We start from the raw sequence: 25,324 nt of genomic DNA, 5'->3' as shown, positions 1-25,324 counted from the left end.
TCCCCCTGCCTGGGCTGCCCTTCCTTCTGCCCATCTGCCAGATGGACTTTTACTCAGCCTCTGTGGCAAAGCTGACATGCCATCCCTCTTCTGCTGTCCCCCCGCCCCCGTCTCTTTCTTGTGTCCATGATGCACAGAGTTAACAGCTTCCTCCCAGGCCCCCAGCACGTGGACCAGCATTTGCCAGGGAAACAGTTCACAAATGCCGATGGAGTGCCCACCAGGGTCCTCGCCCCCTGAGGAGTGTGGCACAGACCAGGAATGCCCACACATTACCAGCTGGTCTGGCTCTTTCTGAGCTGTGTAGCCTGGGGCAACTCCTGAATTTCTCTGTGTCCCGTCCGAAGAGTGAGGCTGTTGGGACTGTTTACACCCGTAAATGTCCTATCAGGGTCCCCAGCATGGGTCAAGTGCCATGCAGGTGATGGTGACCACTGTCAGTGGTCAGACAGACAACCGACAGACAGAGTGGGGAAAACTCTGCCCCAGCCCTGAGAGCCATGAAGGCAACAGTCTGTCTACGGTGGTCAGGGAGGACTTCCCTGAGGAGGCGACGCTTGAGTGGAGGAGATCTGGACACCTCTGAGCATCTGCCGTTGCAGATACAGAGCCTCTTAGGCGGTGACACCCCTGGGGGGTGGGCCAGACAGTCAACCCAGCAGAAGGTGGGCTGTGCCAGGCATGCAGTGACGCTCAGACGGAGGGAGCCTCCTGGCAGGGGCTTCCGAGATCCCTTCCAGGCCAGTCCCTGCGTCCCTCTCCCTCAAGGCTGGGGCTGGTGCTCAGTAGGCATGGGCAGATGGAAGAGGCCTGAGGGACTTCGGGGGGGGGTGCTCCCCAGAGTGGAAGCCCCCCTACCCTGCATCACCACTGAAGCCAGAGAAAGACAAATGAGACACCAGACAATGTTTGTCGCACGAATCGGTGTCTGAATCTGCCAAATTCTCATCTTGCTGTGATTAAAAACCAGCTAGAGCATCATAAACTTGCTCTGGCTTCGGGCTGCAGCAGCTGAACATCAGTCACTGGGTGGCAGGCAGCTGGGCCCCACAGGGCTCTCTGGGGGAGGGAATGCCCTCTTATCAGGCTCCTGACTGTTCACCTGGAGCAGTGGGGTGCTGCCCAAGGTCAGCCTCCACAACAGGGTCTCCCACTGCCAGCCCCACTCACGGTGAGAAAACCGAGGCTCAGAGACGGCAAGTAGCCAGCTTTGGTCACACAGCTTGGAGGAGGCGATGGAGGCAGACACGTATCCTGGTGGGCTGCCCCTTTGCCTGGGTCTGGGGGTGAGGCAAGAAGGCAGGGGCTAGTAGCGACAGGACAAACACTGAAGCTGGTTGCTGGGGTGGGTGGGTTCAATTCAGTTGAGCTGGTTTCACATCGAAGGGGCAGTAGTTAAATGCACAGACCCTAGAGCCAACCTCACTTACTGCCTTGTGACACTGACCACCTCGGTGACCTCTTTGGGCTTTGGCGTGTGCATCTGTAAAGTGAATGTAATGCTTGCCTACCTCGGAGGGTGTGGGAGGATTACAGAAATACCAGCAGGCGCAGCACCCAGAGGAGAGCGCGGTGCAGAACGAGGATCCTTCAAACGTTGCCTTTTGGTGTTGTTTACGGAGCTGGACGCTGTCCTCGGCCTGGGGGCTGTGGCGGCGAGGGCACGAGACCTCAACACTCTGGGAGTTTTAGGGTCTCCTGCAGGATGGGGGGGGGTGGCTGCTGGCAGCAAGGGGACTCCCTGGGGAGCCGGCCACGCTGCCGATGTGGCGAGGGCTGGTCAAATAAAAGGAAAGCAAGCTGGACGTGAGCTTCCGTGGGGGACTGGCAAAGATATGCTGAGGGACACAGGATGACATGTGGAAAAGTTCCGGGAGTACAAAGGCAGTTGCAAAACATTACGCACGCAGTGTAATTCTATTTATGAGAGAGGAAGATGTATGCAGAGCGCCACCAGCTGCGTGCTCGTGTGTACCTGACGATGCACAAAACAGTTCTGCCAGGATACACCTCAAACAGAGTCAGCAGGCGCCCGTTGGGCTGGGAACACTGGCCAAAAGGCACGTCAGCCCCGTTACAGCCTTAATTGGTCATCTAGAGGATGACTTCCTGTGTTGTTTTTTGAACCTGAACGCTGCAGATGAAGTTACTGAGTTAGTGTCGTTTTTCCTAGGTGAGGTTCCCCAGGACAGCAGCCCTGTGCTCGGGTGTTGGGGGGGGGGGGCTGTCACAGCATCTACAGCCTGCCGGTTGGCAAAAGGTATAGACTGGTGTGTATTCCCAGGGAGGGATGCAGTGGCCACTCACAGGAGATGCTGACAGTTGGGGAACCCAGGCAAAGTTCTATAGGAGGACTTATCATGTTGTTGTTCCAGTTTTTCCATGGGTTTGACATTTTGAAAATAAAAAATTTCAGAACGTGTGACCCGGAAGAGATGGTGGAGTGCCAAAGAGGAGGGCCAAGCACCGGGGAGATTTGGAGAGAAGGTGGTATTTCAGCTAGTGGGGTAGGGGGGCAGGGTGGGGGCGGGGGCGAGCCCTGAGGGTGCTGGGCAGGTGGGCTGAAGGCGCTGGACAGCTCGGTGAGGCCTTTGAAGGCCAGGAGGTTTGGATTTCTTTCTATTGTTTAAAGGGAGCCAGAAGAGATGATCTTTGAGCTGGGGTGTGCCATGGTTGAGTGGGCAATGAAATCCTCCGACCGTCCGGTTGCTGCCTATGTGGGCCTGGCCTGGCTTAGCTTGTTCCCCTCCCCCATCCCCGCTGCACTCCCTCTCCTGTTCCTGTGGCCAAGTCCTCTCCCTTCTTGCTCCAGGACATTCTACCTGTCCGGGTGCTCGGCGGGGCCCTATTTCAGGATGGGAGTCTTGCAAGAAATGGGGTTGAGTCACAGTGTCCCTCAGGGGTCTGGACCCCCAAGATGTCCCCGAGGGGGTGTCCCCATTCCCTCTGTGACCGCAGATAAATCTCTGAACATATTTCCTCATCTGTAAAGCAGGGGCGGTAATGCATTGTCTCGCCAGCAGAGGCGCTGGGGAGTGGAACACTCCAGCACCTGGACTGGAGGCTGTCAGAACACATTGGCCCCTGTGACTGCATCTGTGGCCCCAACAAGTGGCCGGGGCCAGGCGCCTGGAGTGGGCACTGCCCATGGACCATGGCCTGCTCTAGGCCTTTGCCTCAGTGCTATTCACGGTACTGTTAACCAGTAAAACACCCTTGTCTGGTTGGTAAGTTGCCTTGAGCCCCTCCCACTGCCTGGCTGCCCGCCTGGAACTGCTCCCCACTTTCCCCAAATTCAGCAACTAAAAGGCTAACATCTGGTGCAGCAGGGAGCCTCCAGGATGCTGTGAAATAGTTCAACTATGCATCTCAGTTTCTCCTCTAGCCAAATCAATAGGGAAGGAGAAGTCCTGAGGCGTGAAGGAGGGGCCACCAGGGAAAAAACGAAGGGCCCCTAGGGAATGAATGAGAGGTCCTGTAGTACTTTAACGTCTTTGCCACTATGTGTCTGGAAGTGTACCAAGGCAGAGGCCATTGAAAATCCTCCCGGTCAACAGAAGGCAACAAACCCACACCACTGGCAGAGCACCTACTAGGTGGTGAACCTTGCACTGCCTGCCAGGGGAACATGGAAGAAGCCATCCAGGGAGCTCACGTCCCAGAGCCATGCAGGCAGAGGAGACTGGACCAAATTGTCAGATGGTAATATTGCCTTTGGCAGTCTAATGTTCTTTCTTTCCTTTCTTTCTTTCTTTTTTTTTTAAAGTCTATTTATTTATTTTGAGAGAGAGAGAGAGAGAGAGAGAGAGAGAGAGAGAGAGAGAGACAGCATGAGTAGGGGAGGGGCAGAGAAAATCCCAAGCTGGTTCTGCACAGAGCCAATGCTGGGTCTGAACCCACGAAACTAAGAGATCACGACCCGAGCCAAAATCAAGAGTCATATGCTTAACCGACTGAGCCACCCAGCTGCCCCCAGAGCCTGACTTTCTCTGTCACAGCTACTCTGACTCTGTTTTCTCTCCAAAGCAGCTGTAGACAATACATAAGTGAATGGTGTGGCCATGTTCCAATAAAACTTTACAAAAGCAGCATAGAACAGAGATCCCAGAAATAAACCCTCACATACACGGTCAAATGGTCTGAGACAAGGGGGCCAAGACCACTCCAGGGTGAAAGGTCAGTGTTCAACGAATGGTGTCATGGAAACTGGATTCCACATGCAGAAGAATAAAGTCAGATCCAAACTTCACACCATAAAAAAAATTAATTCAAACAGATCAAAGACCTAAACATTAGAACTGAAACTATAAAAATCTTAGAAAGAAACATACAGAAAGCTTTATGACACTTTATGACACCAGGGTGTGGCAATTATTATTTTTTTGGATATAATACTAAAGCAGTCAGAGACAAAACATACACAGGACCCAAGGGAAAAAAAACAGCTACACCGGAAATCATCAAAAGTACAAACTTCTGTATATAAGGGGACATGTCGACAGAGTGAGAAGAAAATCCACGGAATGAGAGGTAATATTGGTAAATCATGAATTTGGTAAGGGATTGAGATCCAGAATAAAGAGCTGTTAAAACTCAACAAGAAAAAAACCCAACCCAATGAAAAAAACGTATGAAGGGCTTGAACGGATACACACGACCGGAATGCACATGAAAAGATGCTCAACTTGGGCAAATGCAAACCAAAACCACAATGAGATACCACTTCGCACCCAATCGATGGCGGTTACCAAAACCCAGAACAGCACTGGGCAAGATGCGGGGGAAATGCGTGCACTGCTGGTGGAACGTAACCTGGTGCAGCAGCTGTGGGAAACGGCAGGGCGGTTCCTCGAAAAACTTACTATAGAATTATCATTACAATCCAGCCACTCCTCTTGCGGGCAGGTACCCGGAAGAATGGAAAGCAGCGTCTCAAAGAGACATCTCTACACCACGCTCAGAGCACCGTGATTCACAGTGGCTGAAAGGCAGAAACGAGTCAAGTGTCCAACGATGGATGCACGGGGAGAACAAAACGTGACCGAGCCATACGATAGAGTATCACGCAGCCCTAAAAAAGAAGGAAGTTCCAACACACGCTGCGACGTGGATGAACGTTGAGGACATTATGCGAAGTGAAATGAACCCGTCACAAAAGGACACACACTGCATGACTTCACTCGCATGAGGTCCCTAGAGTCATCAAACTCAGAGACGGAAAGCAGAATGGTGGCTGCAGGCGCCGCGGTGGCGGGGGGCGGCGGGGGAGAAGCCTGGGGAGATCGTGTTTAATGTGGACAGGGTTTCAGTTTGGGGAGATGGAAAAGTTCCGGAGGTGGATGGTGGGGACGGTTACTTATGCCTCTCCACCTCACACCAATGGTTAAAATGGCAAATATTATGTTATGTAGATTTTAAAAAGGAAATGGAAAATAAAAAGCACCTCCCCACGTGAGCACATTGTTTGGTCCCTCCAACCCCATCCTTCGAAAGGGACCCAGAGAACTGGACCCTCACACAGTGCACGTGGGGCAGTCTGGCTTCCGACGGGCACAGGACGAGGGCGGTGGTAGGGATACTGATCACGCTGGACGACGATGAGGCTGATTATGGGGTGCCAGGATTAAGGGTGGGTTGGGGGGCGCCCGGGTGGCTCAGTCTGTTTGCGTCCGACTTCGGCTCAGGTCACGATCTTGCGGTCTGTGGGTTCGAGCCCCGTGTCGGGCTCTGTGCTGACGGCTGGGAGCCTGGAGCCTGCTTTGGATTCCGTGTCTCCCCCTCTCTCTCTGTCCCTCCCCACTCACTGTCTGTCTCTCAAAAACTGAGTAAACATTAAAAAAAAAAAAAAAAAGAGTGGGTTGGAACCCTGATTTTCCAACGTGGCGTGGGCTTTGCTTTTCCCAGCACAGCACAGCACAGCACAGCACAGCATTTCTGTTGGCCTCTCTGTCAGCACAAAAGGCCATCACACCCCACCTTGTAGCTAAGTACCATTTCCTGGGTTCTCTGTGGGCCCACCTGGGAACCGGTCAATGACTCGGGTAGGGGCAAAGAGCAGACCCCTTCCTGCTCCCCACTTTCCTAGGAAGGCTTTCAGAACTCTTTTTGGCCACGGGGGCATGCTCTTTGGAAGGCACTCCTTTGGCACAGGGACAGTGTGAGGACATAACGCACAAGGGCCTGCCGCTAACACTCCAGCTCAGGGAGAAGGGTGTGCATGGGGCTGACTGGGCAGTCTCCAGCGGTAGTGACCTTCGGGCCCCAAGAGACAGGGTGAGGACTCTCTGTCCCTCTTCCTCCCTCCCTCCAGACCTCACTGGATCCTTAGGATCACTCTGAGAGGTGGTGACCGTCGCTGTGTCCCATTTACAGATGAGCAACCTGACGCTTGGTGGGAGCAGGCATTCTCAGCCCCAGCCTCTCTGACTTCAACTTGTGTTCCTCATGCCTGGCCTCTCCTGTCAGGATGAGACAGAGCGCATGCAGGGCGACGGAGCGAGGGAGGGTCCCAACTCCAGATCCCAGCTCCGTGGCTCTTAATCTGTGTGCCCTTGGGCAGGCATGTGACCTCTCTGGTCTCCTTGAACTCCTCGTCCCCAAGGCCTCCACGTGGCACACATTCAATTAATGTTAATTCTTCCTCTTCCCTTCCCGAAGGAGGAGCTGCTCATAGTCTAGAGGGAGGAGGCAAACATTTAATTAAGAAGAATTTAGAACACAATCTGAGACAGGGTTGCATAGAGCAATGAGCAGAGGGATCTCGGAGCACCAGGGAAAAAGACAGTGCCAGCGGAGGAGTCTCTCGGGCAATAAAGCAGGACGCATGAGAACTGCCGGGCCCCTGCCTGCACTCAGCTGCCCCCGAGGGCACAGCCCAGGCTTGCTTCAAAGTGGTGGCACCAGGCAGGGTGAGATCAGCCGCCTCTGTGGGGCCTCCTGGCCGACCTCGGCCGTGAGTTAAGTGCTAGCTCTCCCTTCTCCCAGAACTTACCCTGCCCTGTTAGGGATTAAATGCGGCTCCAGGGAAACCCAGACAGACTAAATGAGGCTTAAACAGATGGAAGCAGAACGCGGTGCTGTTGAAATCTCGCTCACCTCGTGCCTGCTTTGCCCCCAGCACTCTGCAACCCCAGACCGCAACTTTCCTGTAGTCCTGGGTCCCAGAGGAGGACAGCATCACCACCATCATCATCGGCCATGATTAGAGCAGCAGCTGTCCCTTCTGCGCCCATCCCAGACACTCTGCACCAGAGGCCAGCAGGCCACGGCCCCCAGGCCACATCTGGCCCACCGGCTGTTTTCCTAAGGTCTCACTGGAATGCAGCCATACACCCACCGTTGACATGTCGTCAATGGCTGGGGCATCTGCAGAATTGAGTGGTGATGACAGACTGTATGGCCCACAGAGCCTAAAGTATTTCCTGTCTGGCCCTTGACAGAAAACATTTGTTGATTCTGTTCTATATCTGTCTCATGTACTCCTCACAGCCTCCTGGGAAGCCAATGTTATTATTCTCATTTGACACAGGAGGGCCCTAAGGCTTGGAGAGGGGAGGCTGGCCCCATCGGGACAGGGCTTCATCCTGTTCCCAGCATACACAGCAGGGCCAGGCAGAGAACAGCTGCTTGGTGACTATTTACTGAAAGGATAGACAGACATATGGACGCATGACACGACTTGAATGAACCACCCTACTCTGCACGGACCCTCCTGGCACCTGTAGGGATAAGGTGCTTGCTGCCCCAGGGACCAAGGCCCTACGCAGAGCTGTGCACCCATAAGCTGACGTGCTCTGAGATGCCACCTGTCAAGGTCCTGGGCAGCCAGGGCACAACAGGGCCAAGGCCAGTCCTGAGTGGACAAGCAGGGGTGGCCAGGGAGGCACAAACCGGCTGTTTTTGTCTCTGGAGGATGATAGGCTTGGGGCCTGCTTTGGGGCTGTGCGATCTACAAAGAGCAAAAGGGAAAGAACGGGGCTAAGAGTCCCTGGCCCACAGGAAGTAGGTGCTCCCCTCCGCTGAATCAGCGGAGCATCGCGGGGGCTGGGCACTGGGCCAGGCTGCGGAATTCCTGGCTCTGACAATGGAGGGAAGAGACCAGGGGCTGCCGGGTGAGCTGGGCGTTGTGCAGCCCTCCAGAACTTACCCCGGGCTCAGGGCACTGCTAAGGCAGCTGGAGACTGAAATGGGCCCTCCATCCAAACTAAAGACCACATCCCTCAAGGCTGGGTGGAAATAATCCAGGTCTGCCAGAGGCAGGCAAGAGCTCCTAGCACCTGCCCTGGGTCAGGCCTGCCTGCAGGATGTCCACTTTCCAGTGAGGGGGATGACAGTAAACCAAATCTGGCACAAGGTGACAGGCACTGTGGATAGAAATACCCTCTCAGGGGAAGGGGTTAATGTTGCAAGTACAAACAGGCTGGTCAGGGAAGGCCCCCAGGAGATGAAACTATGTAAAGACTTGATGGTGAGGGAGCCACGCAGGTGTCCGGGGGGAAGAGTGAGCCAGGCAGAAGGCATTGCCAGTGCAAAGGCCCTGGGGCAGGAGTGTGCCTGGAACCCAGCCAGTGACCGCAGGAAGAGATGAGGGCAGAAGGATGATGGGGCAGATGATCAGGACCATGAGGGTTATGGGGAGGACGCTGTTTCTCACTGTGCGTGAGGTGGGAGCCCATGGTAGGGGGCTGAGGGGCTGGCACTGACCTAGCTTTTATCGGGATCCCTCTGGCTGTCCAGTGGAGAATGGACTGAGTGTGAGAAGGAAGGAAGGAAAGAGACAATGAATGAATGCATAGAGGGGCTGGGGAGGGGAACCAGGAGCTGAACAGAGCTGCACACTCAGGAGACACACAGGGGTAAGGCAGCATGTGGGTCGCAGACCGCTAACTGTGCCCTGCAGGATAACCAGTGCTCTCAAAGCTGGAGCTCAGCACAGACTCCCAGGAAGAGTATTTCCACTAGGTCCCCACCAGCGGCTTCACTTTGCTGCCCAGGACCCTGGAGCTCAGAGAGTGCTGGACCTTGCCGAGGTCACATGGCCTCGTTACTGGATAGGTTAGGACGCGAATCCACATCCTCCTCACCACGACACCAGGCTCTGGGCCCTCCAGGGGGCAGCAGCATCCCAACTCCTCGGATCCACCACGAGCTCCTTCACTCCTTCAGCGTCAGTCTAATGAAGGAGGAGGGCTTGGAGAACGTGCAGGCTGGTGACCCTTTCCCACCGAGAGGAACGTCTTCATGCGCGCGCCCAGTATGAGGTGTGCTGGGTCTCCTGCATGCCCCATGGGACAGGGCTGGAATTTACCGCTCTCTTTATTTTAATAAAGACCATTCAGGGCCCTGAAAGTTAATCTCCCAGGAAGACAATTACATGTCAAATAATACACCCACTGAGCAAATGATTAAGAAAAACCCAGCCAAGAAGGTTTTGCACAGGCGAAGTCTGAGATATGTGAGCTCAACATGGAAGGCCTTGGAAGGTTATTACCAGGTGGAAATGAACACAGGCGCACGGGTGAGGCAAGGGAGTCTATTTGTAATGTTTGCGCCCCCCCCCCACCGCCGCAACTCGTTTCAAACCTGAAGACAGCGTCTGTTGGGAAAGCCAGTCTTCTCTGTCCCCTAGTAAAAGCAGACAAGCCCTGAGCTGAGGGGTAGCAAAGGGACACGGCTTGTGGGTGTGGTCGGCCCCACGCAAGTCAGGCTGGCCTGCGTCAGTGGCCAGCATACAACCACGAGGGTTCACATCTAAATGTGGCCTGTGACTTCTGAAATGTTGGGGGCCAGTGTCCCTATCAGCGATGATTGACGGCAATGGAGAAGCCAGCTGAGTCCTTAGATGGGCCCAAGTCTCCGCACCAGCCAGCCTTTCTCTGTTATGTGGTAATGTGACCCCAGCAGCTCTGAGTTTGCACCCCGGATCCAGCCTCCAGGTGTGGACAGTGAGACCCGGAGACGTCAAGCAAGTTGCTAGGATTATAGTGTGTGACGGAACATGGAACCCAGGCCCAGTTCTGCGCCCCCCAGTACCCTACTCTGCCCTGGGCCCGTAGCAGGTCTGCCGCTTGGCCTGGAGTCAGGCTGATCAATCTGGGTTATCATGGGACTTGCTATATGTAGAACAAAGGCTGACCAACTATGGGTCTTGAGCCAAATGTGGCTTGCTGCCTGCTTTTGTAAGTCAAGTTTTGCTGGAACACAGGCATGCTCACTTCTGTCTGTATCGGGGTATGGCAGCTTTTGGACAAGAGCAGCCCAAGAGATGCTGCCCACTCAGGCCAATCCAGCTGCTTAGTGTGGGTTCCCTCCAATCCTCAGTCTGGCAACCCTTTTGTGCCCTGAGGAGGCTCACATTAGGGTGCATGGCCCCTTTGCAAGGCTGTGAGGGTGAGCAGCTTGTGGGGGTAGGGGGAGGGTGGTGATAGCGGATCGTCAGGACCCCATTTATAGATCAGGTCATCCTGGTTGCTTTAGTAAGCTGTGACTGCTGGGGGAGGGCAGCTTCTAGGGGTCTTGATGAGCTCACCAAACTGCGCCCCTAAAGCGGGGAAGTCTAGGACTCCAGAATGTTAACCATTGGAAGTTGTGCTCAACTCCTGAACCTCAGTTTGTCTGCCTATAAGGGGGGCTCATATTCAATGATTTCTGAGGCCCTGCTCTGCCAGAATAGTCTATGGATCTCAATAAAGACCCACAGGACTCTGACAGGTGGTGAGCAGTGGCTCCTCTGGAAAGTGGGGCTATTAGTGGCACCTCCCATCCTCCCTCCCCTCACAGCCACAGTGGATTGCAATTGTGCAAACCGGAGATGCCCAGACTGTGAAGAGGTAGACAGGGCTCACACACAGAACTCAAGAAAGGGCACCGGTAGGACTGCCATTGGTGGCATAACTGGCAAATGTCATGGGCAGTGACCCCACCCCTGACTCATGAGCAGAGGATCTCTCAGGTGCACCTCCCATGGGAGCTCCTGGCTCCCCTAGGCTTCTCTGGCTCAGTCATGAGCCCTGCTTCCTTCTGGTGGCCCCTGGTTTATTACATCTGTTTTCCATCCTTTTACTTTTAACATATTTTCATCTTTATATTTAAGGTATTTCTTGTAGGTAGTACATAGTTCTTGCTTTCTAAAAACATCTAATCTGGGGTGCCTGGGTGGCTTGGTCAATTAAGCGCCGGACTTCAGCTCAAGTCATGATCTCACAGTTTGTGGGTTCCAGCCCTGTGTTGGGCTCTGTGCTGACAGCTCAGAGCCTGGAGCCTGCTTTGGATTCTGTGTCTCCCTCTTTCTACCCCTCCCCTGCTTGCTTTCTCTCTCTCTCTCTCAAAAATAAACATTAAAAAAAAAAAAACCCACCATATCTGACAATCACTGCCTTTTAATTAGTGTAGTTAGGCCATTTACATTTAATATGAATACTGAAATGATTAGACATATCTGTTTGTTTTCTTTCTATCTCATTGGTTCCTTGTTCTCTTTTTCTTCTTTTCCTAACACTTTTTTTTAATTATTTGAATATTTTTTGTGACTGCATTAGAGTTTAATCTTTACAAGTTAAAAAAAAATCTTGCATGTTTATACACAACCTGTTGAATATATGGAATGCAGTTATAATAACTATTTTAATGGCCTTTTCTGCTAATTCTAGCATCAGTGTTTATTTTGGGCCAGTCTGATTAATTTTTCTTCTCATATGGGTCATATTTTCTTGCCTGTTTCCATGCCATAAAACTTTTCACTGGATGTCAGACTTTGTGAATTTCGCCCTGCTGGATATTTTTGTATTCCTCTAAACCACCTTGAGCTTTGTTCTGGGACATGGTAAGTTATGTGGAAATAACTTGATCCTTTAGTGTCTTGTTTTTAAGGTTGTCAAATTCAGCAGTGCTTGGCTTAGGGCTAATCCTTTCCTACTACTGGGGCAAGTCTGTTCAGAATACTTTAGCCAATGTCCCAGGCATCATGAGGTTTTCTAGTCTGGCTGGTAAGAGCAGACACTTGCTACCTCCGACTTCTTTTGGATAGTTGATTTCCCAGTTTCTCTCACACATGTTCTAGCCAGCACTCCACTGAATACCCAAGGGAAACTCTGCAGATGTCCTGAGTACTCCCTTCATGCCGTGCAGTCCTCTTTGATACTTGTGGTGAGCTCTAGCTGCTTTGGTTTTTCCAGACACTCAGCTCCACCTCTTTAACTCAGGGAGGACTCCAGGCTCTGTCCTCCACTCCCTTACTACACATGCACACGCACACACACACACACACACACACACACACACACACACGGACACACACACCACCTGCCAAGTTGGGTCATGACCTCTTCCCCAGGAAGATGCTCAGAGCACCACAGAGATCACTTCCCTCCTCTCAGGGATCAGTGTCCATTCTTGCCTGCTGTTCATTTAGTGTCTTCAAAACCTGTTTCATGTGGTTTGTCCATTTTTGGGGTGTTTCAGCTGTCCCATTCTGTTGGAAGCCTGGTTTTGAACATCAAATGGGTTCTGTTTCGCCAGAAAATTTCAAGGAACGCCAGGGGATCCTGGAACTGGATCCCACATTACAAGCAGATGCTCCCTTCACAACTGAATCTCCTCCCCATGACCCCAGAAAGTGTGGGTCACCCCTCTGCTTTCTGAATACAAAAACGGGGAGGGGGTTGGAGCTCTTTTAGAGATAAGGAAATGACACGTGTTTCTCTTGATGTCAACATTGCCGTGGCCAATGAACTTGCAGTGCAGGGGTAACACTCGGAATGTCTAACCAGATGGGCCCTTTAGCACCTGTGGTGACCAGAGGGCTGTGGCAATGGAGGAAAGGCTGGGAGAGCCGTCCTAGCTGGCCAGCAGCCTTGCAACGGCCTCCCACTCTGTCCAGGCTGTTGCAAGCATGGATTCAGAACATGGACCCAGATGATGGAGCTGGAATTTGCGGGAAGCTAACTTCCTGTCAGTGTGAAAAGTCTCAGGCAGTGAGGAGCCCCCATCCCTGGAAAGGTGCAAGCAGGAGCTGATCCTCTAGCAGGGATGTAACAGGAGATGCTGAACTACACGGTGCGCTCTGCCTCTTCCATGTGGTACAGATGTCACGACCACGTGCTGGAGTGAGAATCCCACTTCATGGACTCACAGACCCTTCTCCCTTCTGGAGCGCGTTTCCACAGAAATGCCGTACACAGACCTGCGGCACCTCCCCGCATTGTCCCCGTGGTCCTGGGTGGCTACCATCCACGCCAGGCCTGGCACATACTGCCTCACTGCGGGGACCGGGCCATGCCTCACTCAGTCCGTTCCATAACTGGCCGCTTCTGAGAAGGCGCTGTACCGAGTCGCCAGGGTTAGCAAACTAGTTCAAGGTAATTTATGACTCTGGGATGCTCGGGTTTCTAAATACAACAGACCACTACAAACTGCAAAAGCTTCAAGCTCTCTCCCCAAGGGAGACGGCCCGGCGCAGCCCGGGGCAATGGTGCTGACGCCAGGTGGGCAGGACGAGCTGGCACACTCGCGGGCCTGGCTGGCTTAACTCACTATGAGGCCCAGGGAGGCACTCCTGCAGGCCTCGTGAAGACCGCCCCCCCCCCCCCCCCCCCCCCCCCGCCGCCATTCTTCCCTCCCTTGTCTCTGGTATGCATGAGAAGGTGATGAAGATTTTTCTCCTGCGCTGTGATGGCACCGAAACCACAGTGCATTCGGGGGTGCTACATCCTAGTTGGCTTGTTTCTCTTTTTTAATGCTAATAATATTGATTTTGGGTACAGTGGATCTCAGGCAAGGGAAACTCCAGTAAACGAAAGCTGACTATAGCCACACGTGGCTGATGTTTCTTTTTTCCTCGGGGTTGGCAGGCCCTGCCTGCCTTTCCATCTGTCCAGTGCTGGCCTTGAACACCCAGAGTGGCTTCTCTGCATGCTCTCCTGTGGGCTGCCTTCCTGCCTTGGTGCTGGCGCCCAGAGCTTGAGACCCATTTCTGTCTGCAAGAGGACTGTGGTCTCTGCCCTTGCTCTGCTGAGCTCTGGCTGCCGCCTGCATCCAGCATCCGTTCCCAGCACCCCCCGTCCCGGCTCGAGGCCGAGCTCATCTGGGGCCTGCTACCAGGTGCAGTGACCCTCCCCTTCCCTTGCAGACATCAACTGTGAGTCAGCATTGAATGCAGGTCCCCAGTACACCCATACCTTGCCAGCCTCATCCTCAGTGCACACTCCCAGCTAGGGGTAGGGATTCGGGGTGAGTGAGACACAGCCCCGGCCTCAGGCCTTGGCCTTTCTGACTCAGGAGGCTGACACACACATGCACCAATGAGGGACACAAGTACACTGTCTTCTGTGACGGGGGGAGGGGGGTGAGCCTGGGAGAGCCCAGAAGAAGCCTGGAGGGCTTCCTGGAAGAGGTGGTGCCAAAGGTGTGCGATGTTCCATATGATCTCCGCAGTCCTTGGGTGTAAGCATCCCACAGAAAGACACCTCCATGGGGACTGTTGAGTCTATCGCTACTGGCTAGGTGGCATTTGGTGACAAAGGAACAGATGGTCCCAGCTTCCTCTGCCTAGTCCTGGATTGTTGAGGGTCTGGTTTCTTCAGGGCGACAGAAACACAGCCATGGCTGACTGTTCCGGGGCCCTGGCTCCTGCCTGGCTCCTCTCTCCAGAACACGGGACACTGCGGTTGACCCCTTAACAGCTCTGTTCCTCCACCCCCCTGTCTCCGTACCCTTTGCACTATGATGGGGCAGCTCTTCCCATCAGGGGTGGGGTCTAGATCCCCCCGCTTGGAATCTGCGCTGGCTCCGTGACTTGCTCTGGCCGACAGAATGTGGTGGAAATGATGCCGTGCCAATTTCAGGCATAGGCCTCAAAGAGCCTCGTGGCCTTGCGTGCCCACCCTCTCGGGACCCTGGCACCACCACGTGCAGAAGCCCAGACGGCCTCCTGGAAGAATGGGACACATGTAGCCTACTCACCACGGCCCCTAGTCGCCCCGGCCAACAGCCAGCCAGCAATCGGCCGACCCCTGCCATTGACCACACATGCTTGAGGGAGCCCAGAAGACCTGCCCGACCAGCTAGCTGCTCAGCTAAGTCAACAGTTGGCGCAAGCCGCTACATTTCGGGGTGGTAATTCGGCAGCAGAAACTAACTGATCCCGGCATCCCAGCATTCTGGGCAGGATGCACAGGCGGCAGGATTTATAGGCAGAGGCCTGGCTGCAGACAGATGCACTGGCTGGCCTCGGGACCGTCACCAGGCCCTCATGTTTGCTGTTACCTGGGTTCTGCTCTACAGCTGGGATCTACAGTCAGCACAGTTACGACCAAGGTATAGTTGGCCCGGGAGTGGCTGCGCCTAAGCCATCTGGCCTCCTCTACGGTTTCCTGGACCTACCCAGGGCCTTCCAGCCGCTTTCCATGACACTCCAGGTGAAACCCAAATGCCTCACCATCCCACACGATGCTCCCTACTCCCACCCTACTCCCAGCTTTGCGCCTCTCACTGCACTCCAGACACACCTGCCTCCAACCCATAAGACCCAACCTGACCTCCGGGCCTTTGCATGTGCAGCTCTCCTGACTAGCGTGCTCTTCCCGGATACCCGCACGGCTCCCCCCCATTTCCTTCAGGCTCTGACCCAGTAGGTTTGGTAAACAAACCGTAGATCACAGATCATTCTTACAAATGGCCTGCGTCACTCCCTGCACACTCCTCCCGCTTTATTTCTTTTCAGAGCGATTAGTATGACTGGGTGCAAAAGTGTCCACATTGTGAGACATCCAGTGGGAGCCAGCGAAGGTTAGGAAGGGGGGGTGGGATGCTGAGAAAGACGTCGGCGTTGGGACCTTCATAGCACACAGCCACTGACTGGGAGCCGATGTGTCCTGAAGCAGCCTGGCACCCCCCACTGCCAGACAAACCAGCAGAGACACTGTTGGCAGTGCTTCAGCCACATGTAGGAGCCGGTATCGCACTCAGCAGCACAAGCCCAGATTTATGGCCATGGCATAACTGCTTACCAGTGTCATGCAGGTGACACACGTTTGTCAAAAACACCTCGTCTTGAGGTGGCCACAGAGAGCAGTTCCCTGGAACACAAGAGGCTTCGCAAAGCAAGGCGTCCCTGGGGCTCCTGCCTTCTGAAACCCCTTAATCGAGGGCCCACCATTAAGGGCCCTTCTCAGAGTTTCTAGAGCCTACAAAAGAGGGAAGTCTCTAACTGGAGCTGGGACTCCCCGGCCGCAAACAGGAGCAACACCGGCTGGCCTGGCTCAGCCTCAGAAGCCGGGGAGGGCATCCTCCAGGGCCAAGGAGGCCCAGGGTAGGCCCAGACCCACCATGGATCCAGGGTTCAGGGACAAAGCTCTTCTGCACTCCGTGAGGGGCCCCATGGCAGACCCATCCCCGGGTCCTGGGCCAGTCACCACGAGGGAGAGCTAGGGCCTGGTCGGGGTCCAAAGGGACCATGCAGTCTCGTTGTAAGGAGCGTGGAGTCTGGAGCCTCATAACGGCTCTGAGCCTCAGCTTACGCATCTATAAGATGAGTGTAAAAACAGTGTCTCCTCACGGGGTGGCGAGGACCCCACGGAATGCTCAGACCGGGCCCCGAAACATCACAAATGCTGCAGAAGTGAGTTGTCATCCACATCATCAGAGGCCATGACTCTGCATCATGGGTGGAGCCTTCCCGGCAAGGATTCGACTCTGTTCCAGGTTTGAGGGTGCTGGGGTACTGCTCCCAGGGCTCTCCCTCCCCTTACCGGGCAAGGAGCTGGTTTGGGAGTGAGAGGAAGGAGTGAAACCTCAGCTGTTTCATCATCAAAAGGACAGCAGGAGGGATGAGGCAGGGGTGAGAAGCAGAGGTGGCAGGAGGTTTTCAGGCCCCCAGGAACAATGGGCCCAAATGGCTTTCACACCAGCTCAGGGGAGCCCATGGGACGGAAACGGAAAGGCAGGCTGTCATGTCCGATCCCTCCACTGACAGCCCCAGGGTCCTGGGTCCCAACCCACCAGCCCTACTGTGCACAGCCAGACACCAAGAGGAAGGAACACAGAACTCGCCTTCAGAGAATCGGAGACAGACTCCACGTTGGGGCCACCCAACACGGTCGTTGTGTGGCCATTACAAACTCAACCCTCCTCTGTGCTCCTGTTTCCTCATCCTCACAAAAACATCCATGGATGGGGCGCCTGGGTGACTCCGTCGGTTAAGCGTCTGACTCTTGCTGTCAGCCCAGGTCACGATCTCACAGTCAGGGGACCCAGCCCCACATCGGGCTCTGCACCGACAGCATGGAGCCTGCTTAGGATTTTCTCTGTCTCTGCCCCCTCCTCACTCTCTCTCTCTCTCCTTCTCAAAAAACGATAAATAAAGAAACATAGAAAAAAAACCCATACATGGCTACACAGGGCCTCCTGGGGCACCTGCACGTACCAGGGATCGCATGGTAAAAAGAGGGAGAGGGGAGAACACGCGGACAGCAGGCAGGAATGACTGCAGGTGTGCTACAAATGATCAGAGATCTGAAGAGCTCAATACTTCGGACTTTTAAAAAGGCTTCTTGACATGTGACTGGAGAAAGGCGGCCCAGTTAGTAAACGGTGCTGGGACATCGGAACCAATTCCAGACACATTAAAAATCTATATTTGAAAGAGAGAAGTTGAAGACAGGGATACTCTGGGGGAATATCTTTCCAAACTTGGGTTGGGAACAATTTCTTTACCAAGGTGTTAAAAGCTCAGTAAGCATAAAAAAAATCGATAGGTTTGACTGCAGTAAAATGTAAATTTCCTTTCACCAAATGACGGGTGAAAAGACAAATCACTAAAAGTATATGTACAACTAGCAAAGGGTCAGTATCCAGAATACATAAAGAAGTCCTATAAATCCACAGGAAGAAGAGAGGCAATGAGCAAAAAGACCACAGCAGGTGTGTCGTAGAGGAGGAGACGGAGTGCACAGATGAACACGGGAAAAGCTGCCCGATGTCACGAGGATGCAGGGAAGTGCAAGGTAAGGTCCCGTGAGAGATTTCACATCCATCAGGCTCACAGTGAGGAAGACATGTGACATCTGACAGCACCGAGGGTCTGAGACGATGTAGATCAGCTGGCACCCACGGTTGATGAGTGTGAAACCTGGTCTGGCCACACTGAAAACCGCTTTGGCCTTTTCTTGTTAGGTTGACCAGTCCCATACTTTAGCACCCTGCAAATCCACTCCCAGGAGTCACACAAGGCACACCCAAGAAGAGTTCGTCGCAGCACTGTTAGCAAGAGGAGGGGGAGAAAGGAAATGACCCAGATACTCATTGACAGAGCAATGCAAAAAGAAATTGTAGCACAGTCACACAATTTCTTTCCACACTGGTGACAGCAAACTCCAGCTACACAGCAGCACAGCTCAAGCTCAGAGAGAGGGAAACGTTGAGTACAAAAATGCAAATTTTAGAGATCTACATACAGACAGCAAGTGTTTAGAGCTTGAGAACAAAGAAGCAATCTAATGTTTAGGCTTATTCAGTCGGCCTGTGAGCAAGAGAATGGCAAACAAACAAACACCAAATTGCAGAGAGGGGTGACCTCCAGGCAAGGAGAAGATGGAAGTGACTGGGAATGTTCTAGTTCTGGAGTTGAGCTGCGGGCCCACGGATGTTCATTGTCCCACCATCCTTCATAATGCACGAAACACACTAAGTATTAAAACAGAACAGAGGCAAGGGAGAAAAACAAGAAGAGAAACATGGTGTGGGTCCAGACACATCCAGTATGATTTCCTTGTCACACACATAGTTGACTGTTTTCACGTGGTGTCACGGGGGGTACCAAGAGTTCCGTCGAGAGGCCAGAGCGGGAAGTGAAAGGACAGGCCATTGGGCGAGGGCATTCTTCCCTCTGGGCCTCAGTTTCTCCATATGCAAAACGAGGGGGTGTACCAGGAGTGGCAAATGGCTGGCGTGCGTAACCCAGGTCTCCCCTTCCTCACCCGCTGCGGACACTACTCATGGATTGCAGCACTGTTTCACATGGAGCACAGACACGCAGCGTTGGGCTCCGCAGCTGGGCCCTGCAGCCTGCCGGGGATGCCAGTCTGAGAGGGCACACTAAGTGATACCTACGTGCTGATCTGGAGAGGTCCAGATCCCTCCAGCTGTGGCCTGGAAGGTTCTGAAGCCTCACCAGCAGGCACTAGCTAGTCTGAGAGGCAGGGGCCCTAGGGAGGAGCCGACTGGCTTTGGAACTGACCCTAGCCGGACCCTGGCAGCGTGCAGCCTCAGCATCTACACTGCCCACGCCTGTGGCCTCCGGTCCGCCGCGGGGAGGCCCCTGGCCCCCCCATCATCTGACCAGGGCCCGTGCTCCCATCCGTCCGGTGGGCAGGCTCATGTCTACGCTCTGCGGGTGAGCTCTGCTGGACCTGAAAACGGCAAGACGGGCGGAGGGCCAGGCAGGAGCTCAGCTTCACCCTCTAGCCCAGAGAGCCATGGAAGCGGCCCCGTTGTGCCAGATTCAACCAGCTCTCTGAGGCAGGACGGTGGCATTCCTTTCACCACCGCCTAGGCCTGCCTGGGCCTGCAGGCCTTTGCTCCTCTGCTCCCCTCCATACCTGCCCCCCCTGCCCCCACCCATCCCCTCTTCCTCCCCTTATGGTCCCAGCTCACAAGACTCCTCCTTGGTTGTGCTATTCCATCTACCTCCCACCCCCCACCACCCCAGTGAGCGCTGACGTCCCTTCCTCTGGACAACCACCACACAGAGGTCAGCTTTCCCGAGGAGAGCTTGTGTGCTGGGTCTGGTCCAGTTTCTGTGGGTGTCTGTCCCCTCCAGTATGGGGAGCCCAGCAGGGTCCACCTCATACCCGCATGAAGATAATACCATCAAACAGCCACAATTCCTTGGAATCCATGGGCTTCTCCGAGAACTGTCCACCTACTGCCTAAGCCGCACAGCCAGGGAGGTTGGCAGTCGGGGAATGGTACCTCCCTCCCTATTCCAACAGCGAGAAACTCAAGGGCCACAGAGGGGGGTGACTTTTCCAGCATCACTGCCCCCCCCGCAACCTTTGGGAGGCTGAGAAGCTTTTCTGTCATGTCCCATCAGGGCCCTCAAACCCCAGGAAACACCTCACTTCCCCAGAGCAGGGGCCTGCTGAGTGACCACAGCCCCTAATCATGGAGCATCTGGTTTCATCTTGGTCCCTGCGGATTCTTTTAACAACAAGATCACGTGGAGAGACATCATACCCAGGGACGTGATGCTTCGGCGATTCGTCTCTCTTTCATTTTGTTCACCTGATACACGTTTTAAATGACTACTGGGCTGTGTACACAGGAAGCCTTGATTCACTAGAAAGGACCGTGGCGGGTTTTCTTAGAAGACAAAGTCAGGAATTTAAGGCATCCAGACGTGTCCAATGAGCAGAGTGGAGACAAAGATGTCTCTCCCGCTGCTGTGTCCGGGAACACAGCTGCCCACACACGCCCACACACCCTCGGATCAGAGCCTGCCACTGATATCCACGGTGTGCAAGGGCTTGGAACCCACTGTCATCGTTATCACCATCCCTCGACCCCAGGAAGCAAACACCATGAGCTTGCAAAGGCACTCCGACAGGAATGCTCACTTGTGTTCCCAGGAATACACACAGACGCCAGATATTTACTTCTGGTTCCAACGTCTCCTGGGTTCATCCTCTTGCAAGTCCTGGAAACTCTGGGCACCACTTCTTGCCCTACAATCCCTCCATCAGATCCCCCATCGCCCACTCTCCCAGGAAGCTCTCCCCCACCTGGACACCTCCAAATCCTCCTCAAAGCCATCTCTGGCTCCCCCTCTTCCTTGCCTTCTCGCTGGCCCCTTTACACTAATTTCCTGCTAGAACGATCATAATGGGTTCAAATGCTGCTGCTTGCACACCCATCTCCCCCGTCACGGGGCAGGTTGTGGGAGCAGGGCGCAGGGCTGATGTACCCCCTTACCTCCAGCCCCTCAGCATGGGCCCGGGCACATTGGTGGGGGTGGAGTAGGGCCTCAAAGAAGCATGATCTAAATCCCTGGGCTCTGTTTTCCTCCAACTTAGAGTGTAGTCAAAGAGCTCTAATGACAAAGAAGGTAAATTCTAGGAATTCTGAACAGGGACCAGGCCATCCTTTCCTGAGTACTTCACAGCGAAGCCAAGACCTCACTGGTGAGTAACTGTTAACTGCCCAACAGTGGGTGTGAAGAACTTTCCCAGGAGAGAGAGAGAGACACAGACAAATGTTGTAAGGAGGGAGGGAGCAACTTGTGTAAGGACCGAAAGGCCAGTGGTGCCTCAGCAAAGCAATGGGGCGATGGGCAAGAGTTCATGGATTCTGCGTATCGGTTAGGTTAGGATGGGTTACGCTGCATACACACACAATTCTCTAAATCTCAGTGGCCTACAATAAAGTTTCTTTATGTCTCAGACTACATGCACATGTGGCTCTCCTTCGTCTCCTCTCCCCTCTGCACTCAGGTTGACAGAGCAGTCTGTCTCTATCTGGAATATTGCCATTGTGGTGGAAAAAGGAAAAGAAAAGTGGTAAATTACTCACTGGTTCTTAACGCGTGTGCTCACATCTGTTTTCACTGTTCAGCAGCCCCTCTGCCATGCCTGAGGACAACATGGGCCGTGCTGTATAATCCTCCAACCGAGCAGGGCACTTCCATACAGGGCACCGAATGGGGGGGAGTGGTAATCCAGTTCCACACCGTGCTTATGAGTTTGACGTCTTTCCTAGGATCAGTGAAATCTGTTGAATAAACTGTTCATTTCTAAAAATCCCTCTGGCTGTAGTGAGAGACACAGATTGGAAATGGGCAAGGGTGGGATTCGGGAGAAAATTCAGGAGGCTGCCTCAGTTTCCCAGGCAAAAAAAAAAAGAAAAGTACTTTACACTAGGGTCATGGCAGTGGAAACGGAGAGAAGCCAAGAGATTTAAAAGATGGAAGGGTCTAGTGATGTACAAAGAGGAGCAGAGGTGAGTGAATGTGTGACGCCAGAATGGCCAAAAGATACAGCAGGCTTGGCTTCTCATGTCTTAAACAGTTGCTGGCTCCCATCTTTGGGGAGGACCAGCTACTCTATTCTCTGCTTGTCCTTGGGCTGTCTATGTTCTCCTAAGAAATCTCCCTTCTTGCTTGAAAAAAAAAAGGCTGAGCTAAATAAAGATGGGAACACATGGATGTGGTGAGCAGCCGAGTGAGCTGACAAATGAGTGACACAGTGACCAGGGGAATTAATTCCTGTCTCCAAGTGTTCAAAGAGTGAAGAGAAACTAGACTCAACCGGAAGAAAAAGAAAGTCCTCCCACTGGGCATGCCTCAAAAGGATCCCTCGCCTCCCTACTGACACATCAGGCATCTTTCTTCTTCCACGGGGCTATGACCAATTTCAGCTATAACAGAGAAAGGGGAGTGGGTGAGAGAAGAAGAAGGGAGGGACAGGGAGGCAGAGGAAGGATGGGCTCCATGGACATATAGCAACCTGTATAGAACCCTTCCTCTCCTCCATGTGGCCTCCCTCCCTATGCTTCCTTTTTAGAGTTCCAGACTTGACTTTCAGTGGTGGGAGGGCTTGGGATTCACAAACACCTCAAAAGAGAATTTCTGTAGCAGCAGCATTAGGCCACCTTACAGGAAAATAGAGCCTTGGGGTCCACACAGGCACAGAAAGCCGCGAGGTCTCCTCTGCCCTGGGTGTTCTCATTAGCCAAGAAGTGGAAGGTTCAGACACAGAACTGTATGGTTTGGACTCAGTTCAGCGCACCCACAGGGACAGCAACCACGATGCTCCCAGTGGCAGCAGAGGGAGTGTTGTGGTCACTGTCCATGGTGCTTACAGGCTGACTCAGCTGGAGAGGCTTGTTCTAAGACCCAGCCACACAGGATGTCAGAGCTGAGAGGGCTCCAGGATTTCAACTTTCCCAGTGCCTCATTTTGCAGATAAGAAAGCACAAGTCCAGAGAGGGGAAAGACTTCCCTCAGGGCCACACAGTGGGTGGCACCGAGGGACTGGAAGCTAGCCTCTAGATGCTTGCTCAGACAAAACTCATTTCCTTGGAAGGCTCCTGGGATTTGCCCCCAGAAACCCAGAAATAATTAGACCCTGAAAACTCACGGGAGGACATAGTAGGTACTCAGTGGACACTGGTTGACTGAATAAACGAGTATACTGGGATGCAAAAAAACAAATTTGAAGCTGGGCGTGGGCCCGGATCCTGAATTCAAACAGGAAGTCGTGTTCCTTTTTGGTATGGGTGAAATGGTACGGAAGAAAGCAGTGTGGGGGAAGGGAAGAAGTGCTGCCACGAAGACAGTGGGGTGGCGGGAAGAGGATAAGAGCAGGTGCAACCCAGGACATTAAGCACAGAGGAGGGCAGCAACTGGACACTAACCTCTGTTCTCTCAGGTTCACTCCCACACAGGAAAACAGGTTGAACAGCTCAGGAGTTTCCTTAGGGAGGGTGGTCACAGGACCTCAATCTGGCCATCCTCCCTGGCCACAGTGATTGGCTCAGCACTGGGTATGTGCCAGTTAGGTCCCAGTGGGTCCTGACCTTAGGGCTGGAATCATAGGGAATGAGGGGTTCTTTTTCTGTTGGGAGGCTGAAGGTGACTGTTGGGGGCCATCTTGCTTTCCTAACAGAAAAGCCCAGCTGAGAATGACACCAGCACAGAGGAAAGTAAGCAAGGCCACGAGGTCGGGAAAGATGATTGCTACTGATGTCATCAAGCACCCAGGTACGGCCTTGCCTAGAACTGTCTGCCCTTAGCCTTCTTAGGTACATAAATTATTCTCTCCTGCCTCATTTGATTGCTTGTTTAGGCCGCTTTGGTTTTTCTGTCACTCAGTGGCTATCAAAAAACAACAACAACAACAACAACAACAACAACAACAACAACAACTCCAATTGCTCCTTGAAGTTGTCTAAATGGAGCATCCTGGAATTGTGACAGTATGGATTTAGGCTAGGTTCAAGGGGGACTTTGACATAACAGTGCAAAACTCCACAGTCTAACCTGGAGATCCAAATGGATTCAAACCGTATCTGTTGGCGGCCTGCCATAGGCTGGGCCAGTCACATTACCCAAATTAATCCTCATAGGACCGACCCTGTTAAGGTAGCAACTGATGACCCCATTTTAGAGGACATGGCGGAGGCTCAGGAAAAGGAGGTGACAGGGCTATAGCTTGGAAGTGTGGAGCCCAGATTGCACACCCGGATTCTGCTGTGTGCAGCCTGAGAAGCCTCATGGTATGGCCTGTCCGTGTGTCAGGGCACCCGGCCCCACGCCTGGCATTCTGTGGGTGCCTGAGACTTGGTAACTGTCATGTGCCTGTTACAAGACTCAAAAAAGCAATGGGACCTTCTTTCCCCAGCACTAACACACCTTCCCAGTTCCCCGAGGACTAGAATCCCTCTCTGTCCCTTGCTTTCCTTGGCAGAGTCCTGCTCATGTGACAACAGGGCAGTCCCTCATTCACAGCCGGCATTGGGAGCTGCTACACTACAAGGGAGGCCAAGAGCCTTCACCTCTCCACCATGCCTGGGACATCTCTTTCCTTGGAGACTTGGGGAACCTGACGCCCGACTTGCACACCCGAGGTCTTTTCCAGAACATGCCAAGAGTCTCACTCGGTTTGGAATGGGATGTATCCATCACTGCACTTTCCATGTCTCACTCGTGCACTCCTTTCTGTGCACTGTGGCCTCCCGTGCCTGCCATAGGAGAGGCCAAGCTGACAAGAAATCAACAGCTTAGCACTTGAAGGGACACACGAGGCAAGAGCTGACAGCTGGAAAGCTCTATTTAGAGAAGACCTCACGCTTTACACTGAAGAGGCTGTCGAAGCCCTCGGGGTCCGGAAGCAGTGCTTGGGCCAAAGTGAACTGGAAGGCTTCATGATGGCTGGAGGCTCTGGCCATGATGGGGGAGGAGAGGGTGTGGTGAGGTCCTTGGGGTGACCCGAAGGCCCACGGCATGCAGGCTCAGGTTGGCCAGAGAGGAAAAGGCAGAGGCTTGTCCCAGAGGTGTTCACAGACCAAACATGAATGGGCCAACCAGACAGACAGAGCACCATAGCTCATGGTGTGTAGAGTACAGGGACAGGGGCAGAGATCCAAGTCTGCTGGGGAACTAGTTAAGAACAGAGAAATTTTAACCGACACTAGAAGGCTGTATCAGTTGGATGTGTTTGGCTGAAGCGACAGAAAACCCTACCAAGAGTGGCTTAAACTATGAAGGCATCTAACATTGAATGTTTAATGACGATGTGAGAGATGGGAGGTCCAGAGGTGGTCTGGTGGCTCACAA

General features: G+C 53.5%; 1 protein-coding gene and 1 long non-coding RNA gene across 7 annotated transcripts in view; both read right to left on the bottom strand.

Annotated features, from left to right (window-relative positions):
- The window catches only part of IQSEC1 (IQ motif and Sec7 domain ArfGEF 1), a 470,459-nt gene that overhangs the window by 235,922 nt on the left and 209,213 nt on the right, over nt 1–25,324 (bottom strand). The gene's annotated exons all lie outside the window — the stretch shown is intronic.
- Nucleotides 21,402–25,324, bottom strand: part of LOC123606039 — a 4,379-nt gene continuing 456 nt past the window's right edge. The window contains exons 1-2 of one of the 2 annotated variants that reach the window (XR_006716055.1): nt 23,404–23,594; nt 21,402–21,743 (exon numbers count right to left, since the gene is read on the bottom strand). This is a non-coding gene — a long non-coding RNA (uncharacterized LOC123606039). Of the gene's footprint in view, nt 21,744–23,403; nt 23,595–25,324 lie in introns of those variants that run through there. The other variant, XR_006716056.1, reaches the window with a different exon arrangement.

The sequence above is a fragment of the Leopardus geoffroyi genome, chromosome A2 (genome assembly GCF_018350155.1).
Source record: "Leopardus geoffroyi isolate Oge1 chromosome A2, O.geoffroyi_Oge1_pat1.0, whole genome shotgun sequence".
NCBI lineage: Eukaryota > Metazoa > Chordata > Mammalia > Carnivora > Felidae > Leopardus > Leopardus geoffroyi.
Note: the sequence above shows the minus strand (reverse complement) of the source record. Positions and strands in the feature narration are given on the sequence as shown.